The sequence below is a fragment of the Aethalodelphis obliquidens genome, unplaced genomic scaffold, assembly GCF_003676395.1.
Source record: "Aethalodelphis obliquidens isolate GAN/ISIS:26980383/991018 unplaced genomic scaffold, ASM367639v1 scaffold30, whole genome shotgun sequence".
Classification (NCBI taxonomy): domain Eukaryota; kingdom Metazoa; phylum Chordata; class Mammalia; order Artiodactyla; family Delphinidae; genus Aethalodelphis; species Aethalodelphis obliquidens.
This window is the reverse complement of record NW_020837974.1, coordinates 4,396,498-4,411,258: the sequence shown is the minus strand read 5'-3', so window position 1 is coordinate 4,411,258 and position 14,761 is coordinate 4,396,498.

Below are 14,761 nucleotides of genomic sequence, written 5' to 3'. Positions count from 1 at the left end.
GGAAGTGCTAAACACACACACACACACACACACACACACACACACACACACACACACACACACACACACACGATGGGGTTTGTCAAAGGGACACAGGAGCTGAAGGAAAGGGTTCCCTGTGGCCAAAACTGGAACGATTTGAGCAAAAAAGTAAATAACATAGTGTTGGGTTACAACCCAAAGTATAAATATCTGCAAGTTTACACTGATGTAAACAATTGATTAAATAAATGAGGAAAAGAGACATATCTCCTGTGCAGAAGAATTCCAGATAATTTAGACGGCTATTTCTCCTTATGGAGGTGGAACGGAACTCCCCACCCCTAAATGTGGGCTTAGCGTAGTGACTTCTTTCCAAAGAGGACAGATGCGAGGGTGGGGAGAGAGTATTTTGCAGTGGAGAAACCCGACGAACATGACCTCATTCAGGTGATCAAGGTCACCACCAGCAGGGAAAAATCAGGTTGGTAGCACGGACCCTTTATCTGCTGTGATGGGAATGGCACTTTGCCTCTGTGGACTTCTCTGCAAAACCCGTAATCAGTCTGACTACGAGAAAAACTTCAGGCAAACCCAAATTGGGAGACATTCTGAAAATACGCAGCTCTTCAAAATGGTCAAGGTCATCAAAAACGAGAAAAGAATAAGAAACTGTCACAGACTGGAGGAGACTAAGGAGACCTGATGACTAGATGCAATATGGGATCCTGGGACGGAGAAAGCACGTTAGGTGAAAAGTTAAGGAAATCTGAATTAGCTAATAATAATGGGTCAGTATCAGTTCATTAGGGGTGACAAATCGACCATAGTAATGTAAGATGACAGCAATAGGGGACATTGGGTACGGGGTAAGATGGAACTCTGTACTGTCTTCCCAACTTTCTGCAAACCTAAAACTGTTCTAAAATTAAAAGTTTATTTTTAAATCCTTTTCTCAGGATGTGGGGAATGGGGATCAGACAGATCAGAAGGTACTCTTAATAGGTCACCATGATTGAATTGGATGCTTTCCAGAGTTTGCTTTAACCATAGGTGCTCCAAGTTACTGTGTGTGTGTGTGTGTGTGTGTGTGTGTGAGAGAGAGAGAGAGAGAGAGAGAGAAGTGTGTATATGTGTGCTCTAGTCTCATGTACATTATAAATTCTGCTAGGAAGCTTACAGTATATACTCATTGGAAAAAAAAAAAAAACTGTGAGTGAACAAGAGTGTCCCCAGAGCCTGGTGGAAGAGTGACTGATGCTGTAATTGAGTACGTCTTCAAGCACAACTCTGAGGGCCTGTTAGGCTGCAGAACTGTTGTGCTGCATGGTAACTGGACACAAACCAGGGCAGTCACATGGCTGATTCACTTGGGTTGCTCTTTTGTCCTCCTGACTAACAAAGTCTATATGGTACAAAATTAAGTTACCTAACAGCACTGATGGGAATGTAAAATGGTACAACCATTATGGAATACTGTTTCTTAAAAAGCTAAACATACTAAACATTTTTCAAATGACCCACCCATCCCACTCCTGGGTATGGATTTATCCAAGAGAAATGAAAGCATATGCCCACGCAAAGACTTGGACATGAATCCATCGACAGATGAATGGATAAGGAAGATGTGGTACATATATGCGATGGAATACTACTCGGCCATAAAAAAGAATGAAATAATGCCATTTGCAGCAACATGGATGGACCTAGGGATTATCATACTAAGTGAAGGAAGTCAGAAACAGAAAGACAAATACCTATGATATCACTTCTATGTGATCTAAGTATATCAAAATATGAATCTAAAATATGACACAAATGAACTTGTCTAAGAGACAGAAACAGACAGACATAGCAAATTGGTAGTTGTCAAGGGGGAGTGTGTGGGGGGGGGATGGAGTGGGAGTTTGGGATGAGCAGATGCAAACTATTACATATAGAATGAATAAACAACAAGGTCCTACTGTATAGCACAGGGAACTGTATTCAATATCCTGTGATAAACCATAATGGAAAAGAATATGAAAAAGAGTGTGTGTATGTATGTGTGTGTGTATATATATATATATATATATATATGTTTATATATATATTCTGCTATACAGTAAACTGAATCACTTTGCTGTACAGCAGAAATTAACACAACATTGTAAATCAACTCTACTTCAATAAAATAAATTTTTTAAAAAAGACTTGTACATGAATGTTTATAGCAGCACTATTCACACAGCCAAAAACTGGAAGCAATCTTAATACCTATGTACTGGCGAATAGAGACACAGATTGTGGTCTATCTCTACAATGGAATGCTACTCAGTAACAAAAAGAAATGAACTATTGATACAATCAACAACAAGGATGAACCTCAAAAGCTCCATGGTGAAAGAAGCTGGTAATGAAAGGCTCTATGATTCCATTTATATTAAAATCTATAACATACAAGCTGACCTATAACATTGGAAAGCAGACGAGTGATTTCTGGGGCCGAGGTAGAGGCAAGGATGAACTGCAAAGGGGTGTGAGAAAACTTCTGGAGAAGATGGAAATGTTCTGTATTTTGATTGTGGTGGTAATTTGGCAGGGATGTGCCTGTCAAAACTCACTGAACTCTATGCTTTAAATGTATGCAATTTCTTACATATAAATTATACCTCGATAAAGGTGATGTTTAGAAACTTGAATTACTTGAGGGGTACACTCCTAAACCCTGTAACTTATGTAGGCTGGGAAAGTAACACACACTGAGCCAGACCCCATCATGCGCCAGCAGTTGTCATATATTTGTTACCTCATGTGATGGTCACGACTCTCCCAACGAAGTCAGAATTGTTAGCCCCAGTTCAGAGAGGAGAAAACAGAGCTTCAGAGAGTTAAGTGACTTGTCCAGGGCCACACAAGCTCATGAGTGGCTGAGATGGTGTTTGACCTTCTCTGCCCTCCTCCACCTGAGCCCTCAGGGAGACTCATGGTCCTATAGAACTGACCGCAGATGAATGCACATCTCTACCCCCCAAGCCTAGATACTTTCTCCATGCTCCTCCGGGTTCCACCTTCTTTTGCCCAGCATGTCCCAGTAGGCTCACAATGTGTCCTGGGCATTTCCCACCCCAATCTCAGAAGATCCAGCCAAGCTGTGGGCATGCCAGCAGGTGCGGGGTGGGGGGGAGGCCAGACCCAGGTTTCCAGGGTTTCGTGGGAGTCAGGGAGGGGGATGTCTGTAGGTGTGGAAGAAGGAACCTCTGGAGACCCTTGGCGGGTGCTGCTGAAAAGAGCAGGCACCCTCGACTCCTCTCTTTATTTTACATCCCAAATTCAAACATCATCGAATCCTCCGGACTCTATCTTGGACTTTAAAATGATAACCAGAACCTACCTGCTTCTCTCCACTTCCCCTGCTGCCATCCTGGTCCAAGCCGCCATCATCCCTCTCCTGGACTGGTTCCTCAGCCTCCTCACTGGGCTTCCCTTGCCCCCGGCACTCTATGGTCAATGTAACAGCCAGAATGATCTGTTGAATTGAAGTTAGATCGCGTCACTCTTCTGCTCAAAACCCAGCCCAGCACTAATTCCTCACAGTGGCCTGTAGGACCCCACCCAGTCAGGCCCCTTGCAAATTCCTGGCTTTCCCGCTGCTACACTACGCTTTGCTTTCTCCCTCTGTGCAAGGGCCAGGCATGTTCCCACCTCAGGGCCTTTGCACTAGCTCTTCCCTCTGCCTAGATTGTTTTCCTTCATATGTCTGCACGTGCCCCTCCCCCTCCCCCTTAGAATCTGTTCCGGTGTCTCCTGTTCTGTGAGTGGTTCCCCAGCACTCCTTCTGTCCGCTGCTTTCTGTTTTCCCTCCCCCATAGCACTCTCACCAATTGACCTGCCGTGTGGCCCATTGATTTAACTTTTTTATTGTCTGTTTCTCCCCATTAACGTGCAAGCCCCAGGAGAGCAGGGATTTCCATCACTTTTGTTCATTGCTGTACCTGTAGTACCTAAAACAGTGCTCGGCTGCGTAGCAGGTGCTCAATAAATATTTGTAAAATGAATGAATACATGAATAAAACCTTGGGCTTCCCTGGTGGCACAGGGGGTAAGAATCTGCCTGCCAGTGCCGGGGACATGGGTTCGAGCCCTGGTCCGGGAGGATCCCACATACCGCGGAGCAGCTAATCCCCTGCGCCACAACTACTGAGCCTGCGCTCTAGAGCCCGCGAGCCACAACTACTGAGCCCGCGTGCCACAAGTATTGAACGCTGCGCGCCTAGAGCCTGTGCTCCGCAACAAGAGAAGCCACCGCAATGAGAAGCCCGCGTACCGCAACGAAGAGTAGACCCCGCCTGCGGCAACTAGAGAAAGCCCGTGCGCAGCAATGAAGACCCAATGCAGCCAAAAATAAATAAATAAATAAATAAAGCCACGCTGTATGCCTCAAACAGAAGGCAGTGCATTCTCTCCCCAAGGCTGCCGTTAGTAATCTTTTTTTAAAAAAATAAATTTATCTTATTTATTTATTTTTTGCTCTGTTGGGTCTTCATTGCTGCGCGTTGTCTTTCTCTGGTTGCGGCGAGCGGGGGCTACTTTTCGTTGCGGCGCATGGGCTTCTCTATGCGGTGGCTTCTGCTGTTGTGGAGCACAGCCTCTAGGCACACGGGCTTCAGTAGCTGTGGCACACGGGCTTAGTTGCTCTGGGGAATTGTTGGATCTTCCCGGACCAGGGATCAAACCCATGTCCTCTGCTTTGGCAAGCGGAATCTCAACCACTGCGCCACCAGGGAAGCCCCTGCCCTTAGTAACATTAAGAGAATCTCCAGGATGGGCCCCAGTATCGCATATGGTAAGTATTGTGATCATTATTATACCCAGTATTATTAGGTTCTTCTGACAATTCAGTTGTGTTCCCCAAAGTCACAAACCACTTAAAATAGAAACTTTATATTTTAGAGTAGTTTTATTTAGAGTAGTTTTAGATTCACAGACAAATTTCAAAAATAGTACAGTGCCCATATACCCCATATTCAATGTCCCCTATCGCTGACATCTTACATTAGTTACATGTTACATTTGTCAAAACCGATGAACTAAAATTGATCCACTATTATCGGCTAATTCAGATTTCCTTAGTTTTCACCTAAGGTGCTTTATCCGTCCCAGGATCCCATCCAAGATGCCGCATTTAGTTGTCATGTCTCTTTGGGTCCCTCCAATCTGTGGCAGTTTCCTTGGTTTTGATGACCTTGACAGGTTTTTGTTTGTTTGTTTTTGGAAATAGCTTATAAGAGATTCATTAAATATGTTCTTTAGTACTTTTTTTTTTTTTTTAACCTTGACTGTTTTGAAGAGGATTGGTCAGCTGTTCCACAGAATGTTCCTCTCTTGGGTATGCCTGATATTTTCTCATAGTTAGACTGGTTGTGGGTTTTGGGGAGGAAGACCAGAGAAGCAAACTGCGATTCTCATCACGTCGTATCAAGGGAACATGCTATCAATGTGATTTACATGCTGTTAACCTTGATCACCTGACTGAGGTCCCGTTTGTCAGGTTTCTCCCCTGTACAGCTCTCCCTCCCCCACCCCTGCACACTGCCTTCTTTGGAAGTCACTTAAAGTTGGGGAGTTATGCTCTACATAAATTATTTGGGATCCTTCTGCATAGGAGACATGTCTCTTCTCCTCTATTGATTTATTCAATCATTTGTATCTGTATAGACTCATGGATATTTTATTTTATACTTTGTTTCATAATCCAGTCCTACATTATTTATTTTGTTGCTCAAATCATATGTGTGTTTTACACTGACTTATTTTCTGCTACTACAACGCAGGCCAGGCTCATCCCACCCCTAGAATCAGCCATTTCTCCGAGGAGCTATGGTTTCTTTTCTCAAAGAATGGTGTTAGAAACTAAGATCTGGTACTGGATGTGCTCATTCCTACTGGGGTGTCCTTGCTTCTGCACCTTGAGTCATATAGTCTCCACTCAGTTCCCAAGTTAGGTCAGCATCTTTTCCCCTCATTCCCTTCATTGAGTTTATTTCATACATTTGTAATACAGTTTGATTTGGGGGGGGTCACATGCTGCATTTCATCTTGGGATGCCCTAACTTCCCAAATGATTTTTTTAATTTGCATACATTAAGGTTCACTCTTTGTGCTATAACGTTCCACGGATTTTGACACATGATTAATGTCATGTGTCCACCATTACTATAGCCTATAGGAGCTTCACTGCCCTAAAATACCCCCTGTGCTCGATCAATCCTGCTCCCTCAGTCCACTGGCAACCACTGATCTCTTTACTGTCTCTTTAGTTCTGCCTTTTTCAGATTGTCATATAAATGGAATCAAAGAGCCTTTTTCGACTGGCTTTTTCCATTTAGTAATATGCGTTTAAGATTCATCCATGTTTTTGTGTCTTCACTTTTGTACATCATTTCATTGTTTGGATGGACCACCATCCATTCACCTATGAAGGGCATCTTGGTTGCTTCCAGTTTTGGGCTATTATTAGTAAATCTACTATAAACATTCACATACAGGCTTGTGTGTAGACATAAATCAGTTGGGTAAATATCTAGGAGTTGTACATAAATACAAACGATTGCTGTATCATATGGTAAGACAGACTTTAGCTTTGTCAAACTGTGTCCAAAGCGACTGTATCATTTTGCATTCCACCATCAGTGAATGAGAGTTCCTGTTGTTTCACATCCTTATAGGCAATGGGTATTGTAAAGGTTATTTTGGGTTTTAGCCCTAGTAGGTATATAGTGGTATCTCATTGATATTTTAATTTGCTTCTTCCTAATGTCAAATGATGTTGAACATCTTTTCATGTGCTTATCTGCCATCTATGTATCTTCTGTGGTGAGGTGTCTGTTCAGATATTTTGTCTGTTTGAAATTTTTGTTGAGTTTTAAGAGTTTTTTGGTGTGTGTTTTGGATACAAGTCCTTCACCTGTTATGTGATTTACAAATATTTTCTCCAGTGGGTAATTTGTATTTTAATTCTCTTAACAGTGTTATTCACAGAGCCAAATTTTAAATTTGAATAAAGTCCAGTTTATTAAATTTGCAGGGGGGAGATTATGCTTTTGGTGCTGTATCTAGAAACCCATCACCAAACCCAAGGTTGTGCAGATTTTCTCCTAATTTTTTTCTTCCAGCAAACTTTGGAAACATCCAGCCCAGCCCTGGCGCCCTGTTAAGAGTATATTGTAGTTGATCTGACTCCCCCCATAAGAAGATGCTTTTTTCTCCTTAAATAATCCACAGGAATATGACTGCGAACACCACAAAATGGATCTTGTTTGTTATGGCTGAATTGTGTCCCCTCAACTTCCTATGTCGAATTCCTAACCCCTGTACCCCCAAATGCGACTGCATTTGGAGATAAATCTTTAAAGAAGTGATTAAATTAAAATAAGGCTGTTAAGGTGGCCCCTGACCCAATCTGACTGGTGTCCCTATAAGAAGTGGACATTTGGACACAAAGAGGCAACGAGGGATTCATGTGCACAGAGGAAAGACCATGTGAGGACACAGCACCAAGGACAGAGGCTTCAGGAGAAACAAACCCTACCAACACCTTGATCTCAGATCTTGAAATCTGTGTGAAAATTAATCTCTATTGTTTGAGCCACCCAGTCTTTGGTATTTTTAAGGCAGCCCTAGCAAACTTGTGCATTGCTGTAGTGAAGTTTCATCAGAATATGGTTAAAAGGCTCTTCACTCAGGATGTGTTAAGAGCTAGGTAAGTGGCCTTGGCCAAGGAGAGCAAATGTGGGCAAACAGGGATTGAGTGGGAAGACCCAGACATCAGTTTAAAATTGGCTCGTGTCTTCCTCTCTCCATGCCAAGTCTACCCTGACACATCCAGCCACTCAGGACTGAGGACTGGACACTGATATCTTGCAGTCACGTCATGCACTCCTACCCAAAGCCTCTGAGTATATCTGCACTGTATCCTTCGGACCCTGGGTAACAAAGGCAGGGGAATAGGCAACAGCCTACTGAGGGGATGGAGGGGTTGGTCCAGATGATTGTCCATCCCTGTGACATGAGAGCTGAAGTTGACCAGAGTCATAATGGAATTTTGATGACTGGCCTCAACTTGGCTAGTGTATTGGTCAGGGTGATGCATGCTGGCTGTGGTACCAAACGACCTGCAGTCTCAGTGGCTTAACATAATAAAGTTTTATTTATTGCCTACATCACAGTCTGGCATGGGTTGGGTGGCTTTCCTGGGTCGGCGGTGGGGGCTACCTCCAGGAAAAGATGCAGGGTTCTAGATCCTTCTATCTTGTGATGCCGACATCGTAAACATGTGGTCACTTCTGTAGAAGTCATTATAGAAGGGGAAGAGATTGCCAGAGGGTTGTGCGGGAATGTTTTAAGGGCATGGTCTAGAAGTGACCTACATTTCTTCTGCCTGCTTTTCAATGCCCAGAACAAACTTCAAAGGAGCCTGGGAGATGTCACCTTCCCTTGTGCCCAGGAAGAGAAAGCCGGGTGGTAAGCACCTGGCATTGTCCCTACCACAGATAAAGACACTCATCTTCCCACCCAGCCTGCAAATGTTGGGATGCTGAGGAAGATGGTGGGTGGGGACTCAGCCTCCAGAGTTAGGGATGCTGGTTGCCACAATCGTTTCAATCCAACAAGATAGTAGGAGAGTTGGCTTAGCGGTAAACAGGGTAAAAGTTGGGGGCTTACTTGACCACGGATCTGGTGTGAATTAAGGATGGGAGTTGTTGGGGGTGCTCTTTGGAGAGGAGTGTGGTGTGATGAGCAGCATTTGGGACTGTAAATCCCACCACCATGTCACAGGAAGCGTTAGCAAAACAACAGTGAAGAACAAAGTAGCTGTCACGTCCGGGTCCAGGCAGGATTGACTCTGCTCAGCCCCTGGCACAAGCCTTGGCCTGAGCTACATGTAGAGCTGGTCTGTGAGCCAAGCGCCGGTAGGAGCCTCTCCTGGCACCCCTGCTTCCACGACGGAAGTGAGATCCCCCCGTGGTGCACCTTGTCTTTCTTATGCTCATTTCCCCTTTGTCTTGTTTCCCCTCTACTCACTTGAAAGTTATTTTATCTTGTTTTGTATGTCTATGTAAACCATCTCCAGTCCTGCCAGGAATAAGACAGCACCTGTCCTTGAATAAATGTGGTGGAGAATAGTTTGAGATTTGGAGAAGTCGCCCTGCCTATCCCTTATACCTGTTGCTCTTCCCCCAGTCGTCAAGGTAGCTTTAGATGGGAACTTGGGGTGTGTGTGTGATGGGGAGATTTAGCCTTAAAAGAGCACCTTTTGGTCTTTCACCCTCTTCAGTGGACTTTAGTGTGTCTGGTGAAAGATCAAGTTCTGAAATACAAACTGTTTTCTTTTTTTTTGGTGTCAAATTGGGGATTTTGGAAGGGGAAAAAAATTATTGCAAAAACCTATGGTTTACACCATAAACCATAGAGTGAGACTGCTTTCACTGGGACTAAGCCTCTTTCACACCCAAAAGAAGTAAGAATTGGAGCAGTGGGCAAGGAGGGAGGCTCAGGAGAAGGCTTGGAGGAGCAGACTCACCGCCCCGCTAGAACCCAGGTCATGGGAGCCAAGCTCGGTCCAGTTATGGGGAAATGAAGGAGGTTGCTTTTGGCACAGCTGACTTTGGGGGCAGTTTGAGCTCATCTCAGCTGCACACACTCCCTCGGCGCCCCGCTCCACTCCTGGGAGCGCCATCAGAGTGGGACGGTCAGGGTGATGCACAACCTCACTGTGTTGTGTGTGTGACAAACTACACACTCTGTGTATCCCAGGAGCCTCTCCCTCCGGTCCCCTGGCTTCGGGCTAATGTTCAGGACTGCTTCCCAACATGGCAGGATCCGGATCGGCCTTCTCCAGGCTGCAGTTTGTAAGCTGTTAATCCTGCGGATTCTGGAGCTCCTAGCCCGCAACGTGCCATCTGTAGCAAGAGGAGTTGCTGTGGTAGCTCAGGGGACCGGAGGGGCCGCCAGAGCCTGTGCCAGGATAGGGAGCACCTTGCTTCCCCAAGGACATTTCTTCATGTCTGTGGGACGCTCATTCCAGGGCCTCCCATTTGCCTCCCCTGTTGGAGCGCCCCTGGAGAGATTAGAGAACACTTCCTCCTTTGGCTTCCATGGCGGCCCTCTTGGTGGACCCCCCTAACTTGGCTGTCTTTGCCAGCCCCTCTTTTCCTGCCACCCCGTGATGCTGGAGAGCCTCTGCCTCTTCTCTCTTTATGCCTCTTGCTCTTCCTAAGGAATTGCATCTGTTCTGGGTGACCTTGCAGAACTGTGAGATTGCAGCTTTGTGGCTAGAATCTCCTCCCTCTTCCTTTGAATACACATTTTCTCGAACTTACACCAGGGGACGGCTTGCCAGGAAGGAATTTTATTAATATATTTGCCTTTGAGTCTGGGAGACGAAGGGCGTCCACCACGAGCTCCTGCTACGCCCCACTCATCCCACGTTTTCACTGTGGCAACTTATTTCATCCTGGGCTCACTCCTAACTGGGGGAACATTTTTTACTTATTGTGCCCATCATCCCAGATACAACTTATTAGATACCCACTTATTGAGTGCCTACCCAGCATCCATGCCCTTTCTAGTATTACCCAGGTCTCTGTCTGGAATCTTCCTCTCCCCTGAGCAGCTCATGTGATTTGCAAGAAATTGATCTCCCCTGCAGCTTCAGCAGGGGCCCTTGTTTAACTCACCAAAAGGCACAGTCCCTTTTCCCAGCCCTTCAAGGTGCAGGAGTGAGCCTCTGCTTCAAGCCAGCCAGGGTGAATCTCAGCACTCCTACTTGGAACACCAGGGTAAACATCTGGAAGTGAATGGGGAAGCACGAAGCCCCAGCTGTGGCTGGCAGCTATCCCACCACCAGAAGGAAAGCTGGTCTGAGGATGAAGCTGATACTTGGATGACAGAGTGAGGGACAAAAAGAACCTCTATCCTTGATGATGTCACTGAGCTGCTGATTCAAACCATTCCTGAAGCCTGCACCATCTCTTGATATTCCAGTGACAGAGGCCAAGGAATCTCCTTTGTTGTTTATTCCCATCTGAGTTGGGCTTACTGTTACTTGCAACATAAAGAACCCTGATACCCCAAACCTCTTCAGAGGTCAGAAGTACTTCCCACTTTGTTCTCCTGTATTGATCACAGTTGTTAACATCTGTAGCAGTGGCCAGTGTTGATTGAATGTGCTTTACGTGCATTATCTCATTTAAGCCTCCCAACAACGCTTTGAGGTAGAGTCTCTTATCCTTACTTGACTGATGAGGAAACAGACTCACAGTGGTTAAGTAAAAACCATACAGCTAGACGAGGTGGATCTTGGACTGGAGCCCAGGAAGCCTGATTCCTGAGCTCATCTTCTTTTTTTTTTTTTTTAAATAAATTTATGTATTTATTTTTGGCTATGCTGGGTCTTCGTTTCTGTGCGAGGACTTTCTCCAGTTGGGGCGAGTGGGGGCCACTCTTCATCGTGGTGCGCGGGTCTCTCACTGTCACGGCCTCTCCCGTTGTGGAGCACAGGCTCCAGACACGCAGGCTCAGTAGTTGTGGCTTACAGGCTTAGTTGCTCCGCGGCATGTGGGATCTTCCCAGACCAGGGCTCGAACCTGTGTCCCCTGCATTGGCAGGCGGATTCTTAACCACTGCGCCACCAGGGAAGCCCCTGCACTCATCTGCTTAACCCCTACATGACTTCCCACCGAATATTTTCATTCTGAATTTCCTCCTGGGATGACACTCATGTCTGCCCTTCACAGGGCCCAGTGTCAGTCCTGATTTGCTTGGTGTCGAGAGCATTAACAAGGAAGTCATGACTCTGGGACCCTGACCAAGAAGTGCTCCTCATTTCTTCCCCACTGCTCTGAGACAGTATTCACAACATCATCCCTTGTCTTTCTCCAGCCTCTTTCTGTGTAACATACAAACCAAACAAGTGAAGAACAAACTGTATACTTTATGTGAAGGGAGGGGCCATCCTCCATCAGTCAGCCTGGAATCTCTTGCTTGTCTGCCTTTTCTTTGGGCTGTCAGGTGGCTTCTCTTTTCTGAAAATGTCTCAGGGTCAGCCAGAGACAGCTCAGCCCCAGCTCAATGTCCAGGGCTGGACTCTCCTTTTGCTCAACACTGCTAACCAGGGGATGACCAGATTCCAACTGCAAAACTAATTCTTGGTCTCAACTGGGGTAGAAAACGAGAATTTCTGTTGAGAGGCATTAAGGTAGGTAGCTAGAGATAGGCTCTCCAGATTTAGGAAATAAAAATACGAGACTCCCAGTTAATTTGAATTTCAGATAAACAAAGGATAATTTTTTAGTATAGCTATTCTTATTCCCTCTTTTGAGAGATACCACAGTTGACAGTGGACTGCAGTATTGGTGTCCAGAATGACAGAGCATGTGGGGTGAGGAGAGCTGAACAGGGCACAGGCTTAAGACAAGACCAGAAGTGATCGGGAAATAGAGATTCTGCTCTGACAATCCCTTTGAACTGAGAGCTGAACACAGTTACCTTAAGAGGCAGCAGTCAAGGAAGCAAAGGCCCATTGGAAAGTATTAAGTTGGCCACACCTATGTAATGCTTCAAGCTGGTTAATGGTGACACTCTATGGCCCCACCTACTGGCCAGAAGAATTTTTGTTTTGGTTGCTATCCAGGATATAGATTTTCCTTTGGGTAGAATTCATCCTTTTTCTTTCATTCATTCAACACATTTTTACTGAGCATCTACTATGAACGAGGCACTAAAATAGCTGATACGGATACAATAGTAAGCAAATACAGACGCAATGCTTGTCCTCCAAAAAAAATACTTTGGTCATGTTCCTTTATATATTTTTTCTCCATTGTAAAATTCCTCCTGACCAATAAATCACTGTTTGTAAGCAAGCATCATGTGCTATATTTGTCTTTGCAAGGGTAGCTATGAAGTCCCATATCCCCTTTCCAAAGTATTGCTTCAGTCATTCCCTTGGGGACAAGAGATGGCGGTATAAAATGTGGTTGATCCTGTCAACCGATCTTGTAGCAGGTAAAAAACTGATACCACAGGTCCAGTTTCACGGGTTGACAGGAGGGCCTAGGAATGCTCCAAAGAGGGATTCTTTGCTACATGTTTCATGGGTGATACAATCCTTCCTATCACACTTGAATTAAAATTTTGGATTTAGGCTTAAGTAGCATGTATTCTCCTCTGCTATTTATAAAAGTACAAGTGTCAAGGTTCATGCTTAGAGGTTTTGAAGAACAGAGGGAAAAAATAAAATGCCAGAAATACATGAGTTTCAGGAACTGACTGACCGCTGAGATATGTGTCCTGAGAAAGTAATTCAACTGAATAAAAATAAAAGCTATGAATATGAATACTTGCAAAACTATAATACTGAAAAGTAGGAGATAATACAAATGTCCAATAAGATTAAGTTCATTATGTTGTATCCCTGAATAATAATTAAAATTATCTAGATAGAGTAAAAGAATTTATGATAAACTAAATTTAAAAAGCAAAATTTAAAAATTGTCTAGACACTACAGTTACAGCTATGTAAACCTTTTAAACGCATATAAAGTTCACATTTTCATGTTTATAGAAACACACAATAATAAAGTAGCAGTTATGATAGTAAAATACAGTCTTTTTCTTTGCTGTTTATTTCTACATTTCTATAAAATTTTAAATGAGTTTAAAGAGAAAAATATGAGGTAGGGGAAAAAGAGCTGAGTGACTACCTGTTTCTTTTAGGATTAGGATGTCTTCAACTGCAAGTTACAGAAAATGTAACTCAACATAGTTTAAAAAAATAAAGGGGACATCTAACTAGGAGGTCCAGCTGTGGTGTGGGCTTCAGGCACAGTTTGATCAGGGCTCTGACTTCATTTCTCTGCGCCTCTCTTGGGTCTGCCCTCTCCAGTATATAGGCTTTATCCTCAGGCTGTCTTTCCTCATAGTTACAAGTTAAGGGAAGTGAAGATACAGGCTTCCTCCTTAATATCTTTAGTCAATCTAAGGGAGAGGAGACACCATTGGAAAGGAATCCTAGCTTCATTCTAATTGGTTCACTTGCATCCCAGAGGCTGGTCATGCATTCCAGACATCGGCTTTTGTTTTGAAAAATTACTGTGATAAGGAGGATAGGATTATCCTGATTGGCTGAGACCAATTAAGACCCACTCCTAGAGGTGGGGGTAGTTCAGTCATACCCAAAGAACACGCATGGAGGTGTGTTGGGTAGGAAACACCAGTGTTCACTGTTCCATGTGGAACGTGTGCAGAAGATTGCCATGAAAAGCAGGAAGGTGAGTTGTAAGGCAGTTGAGAATTTAATACAGTCCTGACTTAAAAGGGTTCGACTTATGATGGTGCAAGAGAAATCAGACTTCGAATTTTGAATTTTGATCTTTTCCTGGGCTAGCGATATGTGGTACAACACTCTCTTGTGATGCTGGACAGTGGCAGTGTGCTGCAGCCGCCAATCAGTCACACAATCATGAGGGTAAACAACAGATATGCTTACAACCATATTGTGCCCACACAACCATTCTGTTTTTCACTTTCACTACAGTATTAAATGAACTACATGAGATATTCAATACTATTATAAAATAGCCTTTGTGTTAGATGATTTTGCTCAACTGTAGGTTAATGTTAAGTGTTCTGAGCACGTTTAAGGTAGGATAGTCTAAGCTATGATGTTTGGTATGTTAGGTGTACTACATGCATTTTCTTTTTTTTTTTTTTTTTTTTTTTGGTACGCAGGCCTCTCACT